General features: G+C 34.1%; 1 long non-coding RNA gene across 1 annotated transcript in view; it reads right to left on the reverse strand.

The window, feature by feature from the left end:
* The window catches only part of LOC146992983 (uncharacterized), a 186,514-nt gene extending 165,872 nt beyond the window's left edge, over positions 1-20,642 (reverse strand). Inside the window, exon 1 of the long non-coding RNA XR_015039037.1 lies at positions 20,448-20,642. This is a non-coding gene — a long non-coding RNA (uncharacterized LOC146992983). The remainder of the gene's footprint in view (positions 1-20,447) is intronic.
* Between the last annotated feature and the right edge of the window lie 411 nt (positions 20,643-21,053).

Consider the following 21,053-nt stretch of genomic DNA (forward strand, 5'->3'; position numbering starts at 1 on the left):
ATGTGACAGTTTTAGCATACTGTTCTATCTAAATTTCGCGATTTTTATCTTTTTTTTTACGGTAGAGTTCGCAGATTTTAAATTCTCGAATTTCAGTGACTGTGCAAAACAAAGCAAAAGGAAGGGGAAATTAAAATATACATGACTAATAGTCCCAAGTTTATGTTTCGTCTTGTCGCTTGGCTACTTGTATAATTAGTTGTTGTCAGAATTAGGAAGGCTTATAGACAGTAGTACTCATTAGATTAAAAGCCATGCAAAGTAATCCTATCCCCTTATAGTGAAAGATAATACAGGCAAAGGGTACCCTTTTTTAAGTATCAAACATTATATTTTTCTTTCTTCTTATCGCTTATCTTATTTTTCTTTTTTTTTAAATCCAGATTGAGCAAAATATTTATCTGCATTGTTTCTCCAACGGATCTCTTATTTGCTGGAAAGTCTTACGTTCCCAGCATAGCATAAAATTCAAGCGCGTCTTAAAAACCGGTTAGTAACCCAGCCATAAAATATTCAACGAACTTTCTTGTGAACAGGTACCTGTAAGTGAGGAAAGTGCAAACTTCCTTTTCAGTTCCTGACATAAAAGTTATTAATTAATAGAAACCGGAAGGCGGCTACTAGACGGCATGAGATGTTAATGATCAGATAAGACCCTCAACGTACTAAAAATAATGCGGTTTTGGTCCTGTCGCAAATTTTATTAAGTCTCACATGCCATTTCTTTGTATTCTTCCTTCGTTGCTCAACAATTTATCGTAATTAACATCATTATTATTTCGAGTGGTACGACACTTCAGTTTTTTTTAACGGCGCAGGAAATCAGCCGCAAGACGGTGCTGTTAATAAAGGAAAATGCAACAGACGCAATCTTCACTAGCATGAACCGCATAACTAAAACAACTCATGCAATCTGTCGATTACAATATCTGTCAACGCTTGAAACCTTTTATTTATCTTCTGCTCATTTTCTTCCTTTCTATTGTTCTATAAAACACTTTTTATTGAAGAGGTTATGTCATGAAATAAAGCAAAAAATATCAGAATGTTCATATTGGACAAACTTGCTTTAATTGTTTCTTTGAAAAAAAACATAGCATGATTTGTATTTTATTCAGTTTTTTAATTATTGTTTTGCAGCAGTAGTCATTGTCAGATGTCATTTGAATATTCAAATAGATTTTTTAATACTTTTTCTTTTTTAAACTCCGTAAAATTTCTTGGAGAAAATTATTACTTAAATACCATAATAGGAGGCAAGTTAGTTAAAGACCTTGTTTTCAGTTACCTTTAATCAGCCACTTTATTTTATCAGGAAAGTTTTTACGTTGCAAGAAGAGCTTAAATTAACAGCTGTTTAAAATAACCCTTTATTGTGCAAACTAACCCAAGTTGTAAATAAGTTTCTGATGTCATATCTTAAATACTATTTTGGCTTCCGAATAATTCTGGCTGAATGAACATATGCACGTCACCTAACAACGTATTTTTATGTATAATCTCTACCAGTAATAATTTTTGTGTGCGATTTTATCTACAGTAGTCTGAAACAACTCAGGCAGTCTCTCGCTTACAATATATGAGGTAATTCAAAATGCATGTAGCGATTACAAACTATTATAACTGTTTAACCGAATAGAATTTATCAATAAAAATTACACAGAATGTAAAGGAAGTTCAAAATTTTGTTTACATACTTTACAAACGATCTGTGGGACTCCGCTTGGTAGCACAGGCAACACCTAAGCGTTAGTTGATTTCACGCCATACATTCTGAAGCATGTCTGGTGCCACCAATGAAAGCACACTAGAGATTATTTTCAGCAAAGGAGGCGCAAATAGAAAATCTTTCACATAACCCCATAGGAAGAAAACGCAGGGTGTATGTGCTTCCTTTGCCGAAAACAGTTCCAGAACTCAATATGTCCATTTCTAATGCTCTTGCGTTGGTGACTCCAGATATGCTTCAAAATGTTATGGAGGGAAATAGACTACCACTTACATGTTGTCTGTGTTACCATGGGGAGTTACATAGAACATTTTTAAAGTACGTAACACAATTTTAAAATAATATTACTGAAGAAGTTTTCTTTTGAAGTAAAACAATGAATACCAGTAAGTTATTATTGAATAAACTTGTTCCAAATTGTTTTAAAGTTCCCATGAAGATGATTCTGCGCACATGAAAGGAGGAGATGCTTTACGTAAGTAAGGATATGACACCTTAATTTTAGATACTTTAGATCAGTGTTTCCCAATCTTTCTGACTAGCGGATCCTTTTTCAGGAATACTTTCTATGGTGAAGCTCCTTAAACCTGATCTGTGGCTTACACGTGTCCATACTTTTTCGCTTAGATGACGTTTCGCTCAAGAAGGTCCTTCCTTCATCAGAGGATAACAATTCGACCTCCCTCTGGAAGATCTCTCTCCACCTCCGTTACCTTTCTCTTCTCAAATTACTTCTAACTCCTCCTTTCCTGAACGACTTCCAATCCATCTTCTTTATCATTCTGAAGACTGCTCTGCGTTTTTCTGCGGATTAAATTGCTTTATGTTTTTGTCTTACAAATTCTTTGTATAAAATATTCTATATAACAATACAGCATGTATTTTATATCGTATTGTGATGTATTTATATGATTATTGCTACACTCAACATGTGCAATATTCTAAAATTTTAAGTTATTCGATAATTACCTACCTATTTAAAATATTTTTACGGCTTTTTGAAATTAATTAGGATTATAAGATGCTTATTTAACTCATTTATTATTAGTTTACGCATTATATTATAATGATGAATATTGAAAATATCGAAAACTTAAGCAAACTTATCTATAGAAGCAAAAATTCAAACAGTTTCTGCAGTTTAAGCGGTATTCTTAGAGATAAGGCACTTTGAACTGCTATTTCTGGTGAATTTTCCATGATACAGTTGAAGAGTATTCCATTCCAGTGAATTTCTCATAATACAGTTTCGTTCTAGATAATTTCCAATGCAACTGAATAATTTCAGTTTTAATGCAATATAGACTACTCGACGCTGGAAATGCAACACCAAGAAGGAATGGCGGCCCGAAAACTATGCAAATTTCAGGGTTAGACGCACGTTACCGAGTTATGCGAATGATGCGAAATGCACAGCTGTGAAGCGTTGAAGAAGATATAAGGAAAGGAATTTGCAGAACGTTTAATTTTCGTGCCGTTATTTCTGCTAGGGAAATCATTGTAGAAAATTTGTTCTTCTCTCAGAGGATGCAAGTAACAGCAGAAAATGCCAGGCCATCGTCCACGGAGGCAGTTCCAGCAGACAGACGATTTTAAGAGGGGCATGGTGATCGAACTGAGAAGAGGAGGTCGGTCCATACGGCAAATCTCGGCTTACACACACCTGAACACATTCATAGTGCACCGACTGTGGCAACGATGGTTGGAACAAGGAAATATGGCAAGTTCGAAAGGTGCTGGTACAGCCAGAGTGACATCAGCACGCGTGTTAAGATGCAACCGCCCACAAGCGGTGGCGCACCCACAAGCCACTTCTACTTCCATTCTGCAGCATGTTCAAGACACTGTGAATGTCCCCATATAGACCAGAACTATTTGCCGTTGATGGGTGGCTAGTGGCCCGCACTCGTCCGCGCGGCAACGCGGCATCATGGTTTAGAGCGAAATTGCGTACACCAGGTCACCTCTAGTTCGTAATCAGGGCAATATGACGGCCCAACGATACGTGGATGATGTTCTTCAGACACTCTCCTATCTCCAGTAAGTGCCCAATGCCCTTTACAAGCAGGATAACGCCCGATGACACACTGCTCCCATCAACCAACATACTCTGCAAGGTGTACAAATGCTTCTCTGGCCACCGTTCTCTCTTGATGTCTCACCAATCGAACACATTTGGAATGTGACTGGACGCCATTTGCAGACCCTGCCATTGCCGCGTTCAGAAGATGAACAGTGGCAAATGGTTGACAGGTAATGGAGATCCATTCCTCAGGACACCATTCGTAGTCTCATTGCCTCTGTACTTAGACGTGTTGCTTCATGTATCGCCGTTCAAGTTGGTCGTACAATCTACTGAGCCGACGCTTGTTCTCGTTCTGTATTGTGCGTATCATTTCGAAATAATGAATACTTGTTGTTTGTTGCTGTTTCTCTCCGTCTGCCGTGTTTCATCACTTTCTGGCCACTTCTTCTTGGTGTTCCATTTTCACTGTTGGGTAGTGTATTACCCAACAGTGAAAATGATTTGACTTTATTATATAACTATGTAGTTATTATAGTATTAGTTTTCAATTCAACGAACTTAACATTAGTTGAGTTTTTTTATGATCTTTTTTCTAATTATATGATAACAATTTGTAAACAGTAATGAATAATCAGAGTATAGCATCCGACGTACTCTCACGGATTACTGCAACGTTGCTGCGACATGAAGAAACGTATTTTATTTCCTTTCTTAGAAAGCATTACCTTTCTATCATTTTCCCGCCGTTAAAGAATAAACTAGAGAAGATATTTTTTATTATTTTTAGCAACACAATTTCAGTTCATTTAATATATGTTGTAAATTAGTTCATTTAACTTAACAAGTTGTTTTTAATTTGCATCTTACGTAGTATTCACAGCTCGTTCCTTCCAGGAAATTGCGTAGATTTTTATGTAGTAAGCTTACGTGTATAAAAATTTAATCAGAAGCTTAGAAGTGGGTCTTACACGTCATCGTCTAGGTGTACCCGAGCGAGAACGTTGAAGCTGCAAGGAATTAGCTGTTAAAGAATGTTGATAGTTAACTTGGCTGACGTAGAAGAATCCACCGAAGTACTTGTCCAGGTAATAAGCTGCAGTTGAAAGGTTCTCGTTAATATTTGCTATAGGTTTGAGGTTCCTTCTAATTTAAATTTTGTGAGTTCGTCGAGATTTAAATTTTATCCTGCAGCTAATGCCCAATCAAGTAGACTGTTATCTGTAACATAATTTTATGTTAAACTTCAAGCAGACATTTACTAAACCTAACTTGAATTTTTTCAGCGTTCTTGTTTGCATGAACTTTAACACTTCTCTCCCTCCACGAAACCTGTGGACGGGATTGATTGGCACCGAATAGATTAGAATATTAGGTTTGATTCGTGTGAGACTGATTGGCACCTAATAGAATAATTGGCACCTAATAGCTGTAATTTTACAACCAAGTACTTTCAATCTAACACGTATAGGTGTCACATATATTTTTTGAAGAATTTTGCGATCAAAATACCACACTGGTATTTCATTCCACAAATCGAAGGTTCTAGATTTTCTAGTTATTGCTAGAATTTTTAAGATTCGGTTATGTTAGTCCGCATAAAGTTTTTATTTAAATATGTAAGGAATTATAGCATCTCCCTGTGGGTGCTTTTGTGGTGCAAGTGGTTAGCACCACAAGATAGCAGCTGGAAAATTAAAGCCCTACAGGGTATAGTGAATTTCTCACGGTTCCAATTCCGAAAAATCTAGTAGTACTCTTTACAGTGGAGATCAAATTAAAATGTGGATGATTATTTGTCACCACTTACATTTGATCAACATTTGGCCCTTCTTAAGTCACTGTTTATATGGTGAAGAAAATGAAATTTTTCTCATTCCTCTGTGCATCTTCTCGTGGTGTAAGTGATTAGGTCGTTCGGATGACGACTTAAAGATTCATAGTTCGAGTTCCGGTAAGGGCACAGTTAATTTTACATATTTTCTAGTCTGAAATATCTGACGATCTCTATAACCAAATTTTAGTGGTATAATTTTGTATCGAAAAAAATTCCAAAAAATGTGAATGCCATGAAAATAAAAATTAATGTCTTTGGAATTTTACGTTATTGATCTTTTAAGCTACAATGTTAAATAATGAACATATTCATTTTCTATTATAATTGACAATTTTTTTTTTTTGCAAAGTAGCTGCTGTTCATAAATTTGATTGTAATTTGCGATTCGAGAATTACGGTTTGAATTTATTATATAACCATGTATTTGTTAGGTTGGGTTTTAATATTAGCTGAAAAGAAAAATATCTTTACGTGAGCTTTCAAAAACTTTGAGGTAGTCTGCTGCAGATCATGATCGTAGTTTTGACGCCTCTTGTTCTAGATATTATTTAACATAGCCTAAACAGACAAGTTTTTCACCCTGCATATTTTGGAGGTAAAGAAATAATAGAATAATGATTGAGAAAACGAATGCAGATGTGATTCTATCTTTAATTTAAAACTGAATTTTAATTAAAGTATAATATTTTTCAACGGGTTTTCTGCGTTTGAGAAAGACTTGATTTTGAATATTGCATGGGCACAACTATCAACCTAGAAGAAGGGTTGAGTCCATGGAATGCTTTTTTACCGGAAATTGATTTGACCTCGCATTATATGTATGGAAAATCCTGAGCCGCCAGTCTTTTCATAAAAAATAAGCTACTTTATATGAAAATATGGAAATTTTTTCAAAGTAAGGATTTTTAAAGATAGTATTGCTTTAAATTCAGGCAGATGAAAACTTTTTAGCGTCCTAATTCATTGTTAAGAGTTTTAAACAAAACTGTAGAATATTCATCTAATAAAAAGACTTTTTTCAATGAGTAATTAAATTACAATATAGATATGTACAAAAAGAAAGTGTTGTATATTGCTAATTAAGTGGTTCATTTTTCCATGATATACTTTTAATGAGTATCTTAATGGGTATCTTAGTAAGTATACATATCCATCATATACTCTTAATAAGTATCTAAAATACCCATTCCCGATATGTCATCCTGAGCTAATCTCGTTTGATAATAATGTCTTATTGTGGCATAAAAACAAGCATTATTTTACCCATATGAAAGTTCACTTTATGACGCTAATGATGCTATTACACTTATTAGCTATTATAAGGAGTTAACCGGCTTTTTTTATTGTTGCTTATCATTTAAAATTGTACATAATATAACTAAATAAACAATTAAATTTAGATTAAAAGTTTAAAATAGGTGTGCTAAAAAGCATTTTTTAGCTCTATTACGTTACACAAAATTAAATAAAGTTTCAAAAATGCATATGCAAAGATATGAAGTGAAACTAAAATAATGAGTTGCTGCTGAAAGTTTAATATAATAATCTCTAGAGGTTTGTGGTTCTTCCTAATTTAAATTGCATTGTGAATTCCTTGAGATTCAAATTTCATCCTGTAGCTAATGTCCGATCAAGTAGACTATTATCTGTAACAGAATTTTATGATAAATCTCAAGTATAGAATTACTAAATCTAATCTGAATTTTTAAATTTATAAAATTCTAAATTTATAAAAATAAACTGAATTTTTTAAAATAAATAATTAATTTTATTTGCATATATTATCAATGTTATATTTCAAAACCTATATTTCTAAATGAATCTGATAGCTAACAACATTTATATAACTTTCTAAAAAAATATTTTCTCTGCTTAACAGTTTTTCTTTAAACGTCATTTGGTCGAAGAGACTACGTAGCCGTCTTACAAATTAAAGGTGTTTAGGAGTAATAGTATGGGGGTAGAAAGAGGGAAAAGACAGTATATAATTATCTAAACATTTGGCTCAATGTCCATCCAATGAAATTATATATATATATATATATTTTAAATTTACCATAATATCTCAATTCATTTTCAAATACCACCAATACACATGACATGGTCAAATTTGGTCATGCGCAAAATTTCATTCAAAGCTCAATAAATCAAGCCGTTATTGGTTAAGTACAACAATAAAAAGGTCCATAGAATAAACCCATTTTCTCCAATTTCATTATTTATTATTCAAAACTTTTATTATTCATTACAGAAGACAATTTTCTGTTTGATTTTGCTACGTATAGCACAGATAGAACGAACTATAGTGTAGTAGTAGGCCTAAATTAACACTTAAATTAAAATAATGTATACAGTATACACATTTTGATGAGACATCTACGAGTGCATTTTTTTTACAGTTTTCTTATATTCTGTTGTTGATCATAGCTGATGGATTTCTGGTTCTGTGTTTAAGCAGCTTGTGTATTTTTTTTTACCCTGTATACGCGGAGAATTCCACTTCATAGAGATATATAGTTGAGAAAGCAACAATATTAATTTTGTTTTATCAGACAAGATTTTTAATTCATCTTACAAATGCAATAAAATTTCCAGTTAGAATTTGGGGCCCACTAGCGATCTATCGGTAAAATCGCTTAACACTGGTAGTTCGACCTGGATTCGTTTGCAGGCGAACGGGCTGGTGGTTATAAGGTTATAAGGTATTTCTCCCGCCTTCTTAGCATGCCTTCGTTGTGTGGTGGTCTGGACGCTGGGCGCGTATTCCAGAGGTCCATGGTTCCATTCCCGGGAAAGGCGTTGCGAATTTTTTCTCACTCCTGCTTCCAGAATACCTAATTTCTCTACAGTGGCGCCCGAACTAAAAGGATGATGGATGATGACTCTCCACACCCAGGATTTGGAGACTATTTCCCTTAAAACCCAAGTCGCTCTTTAAAAGAGGGAGTATATAAGGTATTTTTCCCGCCTTCTTAGCGTGCCTTCGTGGTGTTGTGGTCTACATGCTGGGCGCGTATTAAAGAGGTCCGTGGTTCGATTCCCGGCGAAGGTGTTGCTCATTTTTCAATCTCTCTTGCTTCTAATTAACCTAATGTCTCTACATTGGCGCACGAACTAAAAGGGTGGTGGATGGTAATTCTCCATACCGATTTGGCGATTGAGTCCCCTAGAAACCCCAGTCGCCCTTTAAAAGGGGGAGTATATAAGGTTTTCCTCCCGTCTTACTAGCATGCCTTCGTGGTGTGGTGGTCTGCACGTTGGGCGCGTATTCCAGAGGTCCGTGGTTCGATTCCCGGCGAAGGCCTTGCTCATTTTTCATTTGCTCCTCTTTCCTGATTCCAAAAATCCTAATGTCTCTACAAGGTTTTAAACAGGCATTTATCTCCAAAATCTATAAATAAATGTTACAAGCGGATTTTTTTTTTTTGGGGGGGGCAAAATGCTACATTTCTGCAGAAATTTCACCGCGGCTCCTCCATTTCAGGCAAATCTCAAAAGTGTATATTTTACAGTTGAGTTTAGGACAAAAATATACCACGATTTGTCTCTAAAACCTATTCGTAACTTGAATAGTGAAAAAAGAATGCGTATGAAAATGGCGAAGTTTCTTGCTAAAAATTGAAGAACTGCTATGCACACATTTGCCAGAGTTTAACTAACACATTCTTAGAAATATGACGACTTCGACTAAGGCGACTGCGCTAACACTAAGTACCTAATAATGTAACAAACTGCATCGCACATTCCATTGTACGAGTAGTTGACATATCGATACATTGTTAATTCAAATTTACTAATTACTCAACTAAATCTATAAAAGAGGGCAAATGCTCAAAAATACAGCTAAAAATCACAGTGTATTTTCACTTAAATTCCTTACGGAATGATTCTAAATGAACTAGTTAAATATTAATATGGAGCTAAATTTGGCAAAAATTTGAATACAGTCCGAAAATACGCAAAGGTTTGAGAACGACTGAGGCATTTCTCGAATGCGAATTTCCAAAAATTTACTCTACCATTCAATTCCAGGAAGTCAGCATTAAAAAACACGGCACGTGACAAATCGATGTCTCGGTCAGTCAGTTTACGTTGCTCAATCCGTTAACGAACTTTCCTGCTTCCTCCACATACGTGAGTAACTAAGCCGTGATCCACTCCTTACAAATATTCCTCGATTAATATTTAGTTAAGGAATCATAGATATTCCTCTTACAATGGGCCTGCTATACCATCATTCTCAACAGCTGTTTTTGAGTTAATTGTTGTTCTTCCTATAATAAAACAAATAACTTAGGGCATGAAAATAGTAATTTTTGACGCTGATAATTATGAAGGCACTGGCGACGGATGTACCTAATGACAGGGAATCCTCGTGGAGAAATTTTTTAAAAGATACTGGATAAAAATTTTTAAAAGATACCCCTATTTATGTTACATTTTGGAAAGACATATATTTCTCTAACCCATTCTAGATAGTTTTAACATCTCGGAACGAAACAAACTTCCAAGAAATCGGTAAAAAAAAGAAAGGAAATGGCACATAAACTGAAGAAAACTGACTTATGTGTGATATATGACACGTTCTCGCTGTCACTGATTTTTTAATTGGAGTTTCGATTGCCCACGGTCAAACAAAACTGAAATAAATTCAGAAATTAACTGAAAACTGAAATAAATTCACCATTAAAGCCTTACCCATTTTTTTCCAAATACTATAGTTTTTCGTCGTTTATTGTAACTCGTGGATTTTTTTTCTTAATTTTTGCATGCTTATTGCTCGCACGAGTGCATGTTTACTGTTCGACTTCGGCCTTCTCTAGTTACAAGATCGTGAGAGAACTCTCGGGAATTTCTGGATATGGGTGAAGATAGGCGTCTGAAGTTCGCTTCATTGCACGGATTCTATAATAAATAAGGGAACTTCGCGCAATAAATCCTTGTTAGTGCATATTATGGCCATAAATTGTAACTGACGGCAGAATACTGGAAATGAACGCCAGGATAATTCGCAAAACCGTGTCTACATATTTTTTCACCTGAGGCAAACAGGCAAATGCACGCACCCTGTATATTTTGTAGTCAAATTAACTATATCTGCACTTTTTCATATTGTACAAGTCTTCGCACAAATTGTAGATGCTTTCAAATTCATCCAAGGTATTTATTTTAAATCACAAAACTCTTTCAATATTTTTAATCGCAGTTTCATATATTCACAAAAATCATGCAAGCATTATTTTATAATTTTCAAATTTAAGTACATTTTATCAAAAGCAAAAAAGCAAATTATGTAAATGCTAATATAATTAATGTTAAAATTATTGCACTAATTTTCAAAGTTATTTTAATAATTTAATTTGTCTTCCCTTTAAAGTGGGAAATTCTTAATATTACCTCTACCAAAATCTATTTGACAACTTAGTTAAAAGAGAATAGCTATGTTTGAACATTATTCCTCGCCAAGTAAAGATGCTATATAAATTTTCTTACCACTAACATTAATATTAACTAACAACATTAAAATATTCTTAATTCAGTTTCCTAATTCCAATATGAACTCAAATTGTATTTATAAATTACCTGATGAAGATTTGAAGTTATAGTATCCAGAAATAACGAGGTTTTTAAACTTTAATATTTCTGAGGAAATTTTTATAGAATTATAGCATTTGGATATTTAAGCGATAAAGTATGAACTGCTTCTTTAAAATTATCTGAATTTATTCACATTATTCTTCACTATTCATAAAATGGAAGATATTTCGTTTACTACTTCGAACCTCCATTTTGTTTGATTTAAACATTCGATTAAAACATCTAACACTTCTTTCATTTCCTCTATCAAAAAGTACTTTTCTGAAAATTAGTTCTTTTATCATCTAATTTTTGAAATCTGGATGGCGCCCTAAGGTATGTGAGAGCTGTTTGCCTGAGAAACGGAATGCCTTCATGGAGAACTTTTTAAGAGAAACAAGTTTCGTTAAACGTGAGAAAAATCACGAAAACATATATATGCAGCCAGCTCTTTCACCAGGATTCGAATCTAAACTAACTATTCTATTAAGAGTGCAGCTTTATCTACAGTTATAGTTTTAGATTGTGAACATTTGATTACTTTTTCTGTTTCTTGCAACATTAACTTCAGTGCGAAAAGCATGCATAAAGATTTTTAATTGTTTTGTTTCAAGATGCTCTTATCTTGTGCCTTTCTTTAGTTGTTTAATAATTTTAAATCGTTAATATTTCAATAAGTTTTCGATTTGATTTTGTTATCTTGGTAAAGCAGGCGTGGGCCATTTCCCCGAGACGAGGACTTTCGTGGAGCTCTTTCTAACAGATATTTATTTACTCATGTAAGCCTACGTGTTTTGGGGTATTTGATCGCGGTCGAACTATTGGTGATTAAAGAGCTTTAGTTATTATCAAGTATCATCGACTTTTGTTGAGGGGTGTTAAGAAAGGGGGTTTTTGTATAAAGAAAAAATTGTATTTCTTAATTAGTTTATGATATAAAGCTATGTTTAGTTATTATTGTTATAACTAGTATATAAATAAGTTTTTCTGTACTACTGATGTTGACGGTTTTGCAATTCTGATGCCAATTACCTTAAAATTAGTTGGATAATTCTGCAACAAAACTTAAAATTTTAGACTTGCTTTTTTATTTCTTTGATGTTAAATAATTCATTTTATCGTTTCATTATAAACAGTAGAATAACTCAGAAAAGGAGAAGTCTTTTCTTACCTTATCTCTTTATATTCCAGTCTTAACAGAAAAAGAACCTAAGGTAGAGATTCTGTTAATGCATCTAGCAAAAATTATAGCCATTTTAGGAAATATCGCGAACGAAATGTATTGCGCAGTTCTTAAAGAAATTAAATGTAAGTGCAACAAAATTTATACCGTTGCGTTCTAAGGGTTCGTGGATTGGGAGTGATTAACGACAACACTTGATGAAGAATGAAACTACAATTTATTAACCAGTATTATTCAGGACAGCTCCAAAAACACGTTTACACTCGTCGAAAAACTACGACAAACACGCTGAAACAAACAGCAACATGGAATTCAGGCTATCGGCTATAACGGTGAAGACAGCTTCATGGCAAAGCACTAGAGTACAGCTCCCGACTCGGTTCGGTCGTACTCGGAATTCAACGTACTCTCGAGGTTCTCCACACTACAACTCGCGATACTTTACGCTGTACTCTATAGCCTCAACGATGCACACTCTCGATGCACCAACTCGCGATACACTCGAAACTAGACTGCTACTTCGCGTACAGGCGGGGTTTATATAGCTTTTGGACTGCCTTCGAGAACTTTCTGAGCCAAACCTGTAAGAATTCGTTCTAGAACGTTCTCCATCCGTCTATGGCATGTCGCCAAATGGGCGATTTCGTACCAAACAGGGCAACCCTGCCCTCCCTTGTCATTTTCTGGCAACCATAAAACCGATTTGCTAGGAAGCAATCTTACCGTAGCTGGGCATTTCGTAACAATACTATACATTCGTCGAACGGCGATGTTTGTAACGAAAAAGGTACTAAGCCAAACTTTACATGAAAAATGGAGCAAGAAACGCATAATAAGCTATTGCGTAATTTTTAAACGTCATTGTTCTATCTCCTGATACCATTTCACGGGATTTTAGTGCAGTAAGTACGCTTTAACAAACGTTAGTCCATCATCGTGTCTTCCGTATTTAAGTAGAAGAACCTGAAAACGTGCTATGGCAAAGACAGTGCAGTAACAGCTACAGTTCAGATTATTGGGAGATGAAAGAGATTGGCTGATATCAGCAGCAGGGCGTTTTCTGGGCAAATTTAATCTATAAAGCTCATTATTATAAACACATAACAACTTTAATCTGTTTTAAGAAATTTTAATGCTAGAATATATTGTGTTAACTTCTGTGAAATGCGATACTTTTGAGAACAAACTAATGTCATTAATGCTTTTCTTAATTCAGATGATTTGTTCTTAACACAAAATTATTTTTAATATCTTTCTAGGAATTAATAGAAACCATGCGCTAAGAATATGTGTTAAACATTAATATAATAATGAAATAAATTAGTTAGTTCATATTTACATTTTTTTTTCTTTTTATATTGACATTGTGTTAAGTCAAACGTAAACTGAAAAATGCTGTTCTCTTCTAAAAATTACTACGAAATATGATTAATGGAAATTAAACTATAATTATAATAATACATATTTTTAATGCAAAGAACACATTTTTTAGCAATACATTAAGAAAGAATAAATAAAATTCTACGATTTGCTCTCGTTTTGAAAATAAGAACCTTATCAAAATTCAGTTTGAGACATTAAGTCGAGTAACTGGGGAATTAATTTAAATGAAAGATGATTATGAGAATTTTAAGTTTAAACAAATGGAAAATGACAGAGTGATTTGAAAATTGATACAGTGTAAGAAAAATTAATGTCCGTGACATTTTTTTTTGCTGAAAAGACAGTGAAATACCGATAATCTATTTTTTCTCCCGAAAATATTCATTTAAATGAATAGTTCGCTTCAAATTAGCTCCCCCATCTTAAGCAATGAAGCAAAGAATGGAAAAAAATCCTCTTTTGAGGAATCTTGAAAAAGAAAATGACGAAGTAATAAGCTGATATTGAACGTTTAATAAAGTTGGGACGAAAATATTTGACTGCGGACGGATCTGAAATCTTGCGTTTAATTGAATTAAAGAGATGGGAAGATTGTGGGTTGAAAATTATTTCTTTGCGAACGAATCGAAAATATTGCTTTCATCTGAATTAAAGAGCATCTAGAGTAATGAATTTTTGTGGGGAAAAGTGTGCCTTTTGCGGTCAACTTAAATAAGTATAATTGTATTAAGAAACAAGAAAACTTATAATCGATCGTAAAGAAGTATTTATTCGAACTGTTGACGTTTACTCTTATATTTTGGTTTGGCTTTTCTTCAAGAATATTCATTACTTTCAGGTAGCTGTAGAAATCTTTGAAAGATATTTGAACCACTATAAATGTTTGCATTTGCTCTGGGATCCGAACACAAGTCTTTGTTGATCCACCGACAAGTACTTTGACTACCTGAATTATCCAGAGCTAGTTAACAGTTTTTAATAATTATGTGCATCTCCAAATCAGATGATGGTGGTTCAGTGGGTTTACTAATTTTAACACTTTTTCATTTTTGACAATATTTTAATTACTATATACAGAGCGTATTCTTAGGCCGCCGCCTTCAACATGAACAAACTTTATTCTCTCCAACTAAGCGAGCAACAGCGCCCTCTAGCCTTTTTCTTCAAATTACACAACACTCCCCACCTGAACTCGGTGAAGAGTTCATCTTTCAATAATATATTCTAGAATATTCAATTAATATTTCGACAATAAATCCTGGAGAAATGGTTAAATATAACACATGCATACATAATTATAAGCACATAAAATTTTACAAAACATTAAATGATACCTATCAGCAAGGTAAGGAGAATCAAACCTAAAAATACAAAATACAAACATTAGTTAAGTTCCATATTATATAACAATTGTATAGGCCTTTTTAAGGTACCAGTAGGTGTTTTAATTATGCAAGATCTTATTTTACCATCTCTGCCTGGCATTAATTCCAAAATTTTACCTATTGTCCAAAGATTTCTGGGATGTTTGTCGTCATGAATCAAGACAATATCGTTGATTTTAAACTGAGATGCGTTAGAGTGTGGAGGACAAATATTGGCAGATCTCAGATTAAAAAGATACTCTGATCTCCAACGCTTCCAAAAATGATTTAAAATATCTTGATGGTATTTATATCGTTTAATAATTGAATTTCTTGACCCAGTCAAATTATTTGATGTTATTTTATTAGCAGGCAGAGATAGCAATCGTCTACCAACCAGAAAATGAGAGGGTGTTAGTGGAGAAGGTTCATTGGGATCGGTAAACACGTAGGTAATTGGTCTACAATTAATCATTGCCTCGATTTCAAGCTCTTTCACAGTAAGGGATGCTCGACCAATAATTTTGCATAAGCTGGATTTTATGGTTCGTACCATACGCTCCCAAAACCCTCCCCACCATGGACCCCTCTCAGTAATAAATTTCCAATTTATGCCTGTAGCAGAAAATAATTCTTTCACAGATGAGTCACTCAAAGTTTTAAAAATATGTTTTAGTTCTTTATCAGCTCTTTTAAAAGTCTTGGCATTATCGGAGTACACGGTGGTACACAGTCCTCGGCGAGCTAAAAATCTTCGGAAAGCTAGCAAAAAACTTTCAGTGCTGAGATCAGTTACTATCTATATGTAAGGCACGAGTGACCGCACACGTTAACAACAGCATGTAAACTTTACCTTGCCTGTCTTTCGTAAAAAATGGACCGGCGAAGTCCAACCCGGTCACAGCAAATGGAGGCGACTCTTGAATTCTGTCTGGAGGAAGTGAAGCGATATCCTGTACCCCAGGACGAGCACTATATCGTTTGCATATCACACATTTTCTGATGATAGTCTTAACACGCTGTCTTCCCTTAATGATCCAATATTTGTCTCTGATCTGAGTTAGTGTCGAATTAACTCCAGCATGGAATACCCTTTCATGCGAGTCCATGATGATCAACTCGGTAAACTTGCATTTTGAGGGTAATAGAATAGGATGTTTTAAATTCTCGTGATAGTCTGAAAATTGAATGCGACCTTTCAACCGAAGAATTCCCTCCTCATCAAGCCTTGGATTAAGGGAGTTGATGGAAGAATCGAGAATTGATTTTTTATTTGATAACTTAATTATTTCCGCTTGATACGATTCTCGTTGCGTAATTTTTACCCAATAATGTTCAGCTGCTTTAATCTCAAAAGCATTCAAAGGTCCATTCCCTGTAGACCTTTTCCGAAGCCTCCCAATAAATCTAAATACATAGGCAGTAATTCGAAGTAATTTTCCTAAAGAACTGAATTTTTCTATATGCAAAATTGGGGATTCATTGTTAATTACAGGTGCAGTCAAAATAATACTTTTTCTTAACTCCAACGATTCTGAATTTGGTTTTAATTTCTTTTGTTTTGGAAAGTTTTCAATAGGAAAACGTAACCAGTGTGGCCCATGCCACCACAAATCATTCTTAATTAGTGACCGAGCACTAATTCCTCGAGTTAGTAAATCGGAAGGATTTTGTTTCCCTTCGCAATCGTTCCACAATTTTTTGTTGCATATACTCTGTATTTCTGTAACACGATTGGCGATAAATGGTTTCCAATTATTTGGCGAACCTTTAATCCAAGTAATGGCGATTTCGGAATCACTCCAAAAATAAACATCCTCAATTAAATCACCAAACAATTTTTTCAAATATTTATACATTCGAGCAGCCATGAGTGCTCCCATTAACTCTAAACGAGGAAGCGTGATTGCTCTTAAAGGTGCAACTCTGCATTTCGACATGATAAAGGAAGTTTTAATTTTAGAATCACTCGTACAATATCTGAAATATGAGATGGCCCCATATGCTTTAGGACTAGCGTCCGAAAATAGGTGAAGGCTTATATTCATTGGATCGTCATCAAAGAAATTTCTCTGTATCGATATTTCAGTTAAATCATTAAGTTCCTCCCGCCAAATGTTGAATTTGTCCTTAATCTCTGCAGGAAGGACCTCATCCCAGTCAGAACCGGAACACCAGATTTCTTGCATAATAATTTTTGCCCGAATAACAAAGGGTGCAATAAATCCAAATGGATCGTATATTTGGGCGATGCTTTGAAAAAGTTTCCTTTTTGTAGCAAAATCGTTTCCAGTAGAAAAGTCAATTAAATTTTTTAAATTTAACTTTATATCGTCTTCAATGGAATTCCAAATCATGCCTAAGAAATTCGATTCACTAGTTAATTTGTTGTCTGATTCCTTAATCCCATCTGAGACCCATAAATCGTTTAATGCTTTAGAATTAGTTCTTAATTTTCTGAAATTCATCCCAGCATCCTTAAATATATTAACCGCATCTACAGATAACCGATATGCATCTTCAACCGTTCCTGCTCCAAAATATAGGTCATCGACATAGACAGAAGAATTTAACATTTGGAAACTGTCCGGCATTTTATCTTTATATTTTCGAATGTGATATTTTATAGTGGCGGCCAAAATGAAAGGAGATATAGTCAAACCGAAAGCTACGCGACACATTTGCATAATCTTAAAGAAGTCATTATTTTCATTAAACCAAAGAAATTTTAGAAATTTTCTATCACCTTCAGCAATTCCTATCATCAAAAAGGCTTTTTCAACGTCTCCACAAAACGCTATCTTAAACTTACGAAAATTTAACATAATGTCTAGTATATTTGGATTTAAATTAGGTCCCGATTCAAGGCAGTCATTTAACGAATTCGTGTCCTCTGTCCTTGAGCTAGCATCGTACACAATTCTTACCTTAGTAGTTTTACTAGGTCGTATCACTGCTCGGTGCGGCATAAAATATCCCAAATTTGTATCATTATTTGGACATTCCTCCACAATTCCTTTTAATATCTGGTTCTCAATTATATTTTTATATTCCCGAAAAATCTCCGGAGTTTTACTTAGTTTATTGTGAAGGTTTGCGAATCGTTTCTTAGCTACCTCAAAATTATTTCCTAAATTATTCGGACTGTATTTCCAGATTAAATTTGCCTCATATCTTCCGTTTTTAAACTGCAAATTTCTTTCAAACTGGTCTACTATTTCGCAGTCAATATCGGAATAGTCATCAGAATCATTAATTCCCATATGTTTGTTCTAACTCCCAAAAACCTCTTAAATCTTTCAACACAACAGTGTTTGTCATTACCGCTAAATTTTCAGAACAATTTTTGTTTGTTTTATTTTTCTCGATTCCTGCGGCAACCCAACCAAAGACAGAACTGACTGCGTACAACCCTTCAGATATTTTAATTCTTTCAGAATAAACTACATTCCAGAATTCATCCCCTCCAATTAATATCTCAACATCTATGTTATTTTTTCTTGCGCAATCGGCGATCTGCAACCCCATATGCTCCATGAAGTCTGCAATTTGTTTACTAGGCACACTGATGGACGCCGAGGAAATAACATCCGAGATCAAACATTCAATTTTTATTTTATTATTTTGTTTCCAATTCTGAATTTCGATTTCAACGACCGGATAGGAATGATTCATTGCCTTCGTCGCACCAAATGAATAAACAGAGTCTTTCATAACGGATTGGAGTAAGTTTTAAATGGTCGGCCAATTTTTTCGTTATAAAGGATCTGTGACTGCCTTGATCAAGAATTAATCTAGTTAATTTTGATTTATACTTAGAACAAGCATAAACTGTACAAGTTTGTAATAATATTTCCCTGGCATTACAGTCATTATTATTATCACCTTGAGGAACAGAAGCAATCAATTTTAAGTTTTGAACTTTATTTCTTTCCTCAGAAGTCAGAGATTCAGTTTCGTTTTTGGAATAACCTTGTTCCAACTTTTTGTTTACAAGGGATTTATTAGTACAAATCGATTCATTGTGATACATACCGCCACATTTATTACATTTAGTTTTATTTCTGCACCTTTCTGATGTAAGGAATTTTTTAAAACAAGAAAAGCAGCGGTTTTCGGATCTTAGTTTCTTTAATTTATCAGAAACATTCACTTCGCATTTAAATGACTCGTGCAAATTATCACAAAAGATGCATTTTCGGTTAACTGCAGTATGAAATGCAGCCGTGGGTGTATTTTTTACATATTTTCTAGTTTCATATTTTGATTGATCGACTCGCGGAGGCACAGGATTTTTCCTTTCGCTTAATACTAGATTTGAAACTTCCCTGCATTCTATTTCCGTTTTAATAAATTGTGTTTATTCCGAAACTTCAACTTTATCTTTCGATCCTCTTTGCCGATTAAATTCCAAAACTAAATCGTCCGGAATTAATTTTAATAATATTGGAATTAATAAATGTCCATATGAGCCAGAAGTTACTTCTAAAGTTTCCAAATTACGAATCGAAACTTCTAATTCGTCATATAATTTACGTAAAGCCTTTACGTTAGCAGAATTTTTAACAGCTTCTAAATTGAGAATTTTATTCATGAATGAATTAATGATCAGGTCTTTTCGACCATATCTGTCCTTTAGTAATGCTACACATCTATCATAATTACTTTCTGTTAACTCAAAGCCTGACACAACATTCGCAGCTTGTCCCGTTAAGAGTGTTTTTATGTATACAAATTTTTGTATTTTTGAAAGCGTTTCGTTTTTATGTATCGAATTTTCGAAACTATTCCAAAATTCATTCCATTGTTTGGGGTCTCCCCAAAATTTATCAATCATTAATTTTGGTAATTTCAGCGTACTACTCCCACTAGAACTGGAACTTACATGCAAAATTCCATTACCACTAGACTGGTTTAAATCAGAACTTTGGGGATTCCTCGCTGGCGGTACTGCGGTAACCGTACCTAGAAACTGCTTAATTTGACTACAAGCAATTATACATTTGTCATTGTATTCTTCGCTTATACTACAATCTTCTTCAATTAAGTTAACATCAATTAACTCTTGTATTTCATCATCAAGCGTTCTTAAATTATTTTTCTTTTCGGTTAATAATTCAAACAATTCTCGTAATTCTTTAATCGAATTTTCCTCCCCTTCAATTTTTAATTTATCTTCAATCACTTTAATTAACCTAGTAACAGACAATCTCAATGTGGAACGTTTACGTTTCAATCTATCTAACTTCTCTTCCATTTTATTTAATTTAAATACACCCACGACAGCAATAATAAATACTTACTAATGTACTACAAATAATCACTAAATAATTAATTTAAGATTTCCCTACCTTTATTTGGAATTCCATTGTCATTTGAATATGAAATATCCATTGAAATCGAAACACTTGGATCGAACACCTAAAATCTTCACAAAGCCTTAATTCCTTACGCCGATGCACCATCTAATAATTATGTGCATCTCCAAATCAGATGATGGTGGTTCAGTGGGTTTACTAATTTTAACACTTTTTCATTTTTGACAATATTTTAATTACTATATACAGAGCGTATTCTTAGGCCGCCGCCTTCAACATGAACAAACTTTATTCTCTCCAACTAAGCGAGCAACAGCGCCCTCTAGCCTTTTTCTTCAAATTACACAACACAGTTCAAGATAACTTCTGTTAACAATGAGATGAAGTGATTTGATTTTAAATGATTGATTTGAATAGGTACGCCGTAAGAACTGGCGATAAAGCGTTAAGGCAGAGCTCAAACAAGACACTTAGATTCTAGAGATACGCATTTATACATACAAACAAATAGATGCTTAGATATAACAGACAGGCAGACATATACATAGACATGATTGGAAAATGTGTAAATAGTAATAACAATACCATTTCTTTCTTGCAACTGTTGCGATTTTGAGAATGAAACCAATATCATGAAAT

Source organism: Stegodyphus dumicola, chromosome X2 (genome assembly GCF_044657685.1).
Source record: "Stegodyphus dumicola isolate Sdum_Otavi_A_Nest chromosome X2, ASM4465768v1".
Lineage (NCBI taxonomy): Eukaryota > Metazoa > Arthropoda > Arachnida > Araneae > Eresidae > Stegodyphus > Stegodyphus dumicola.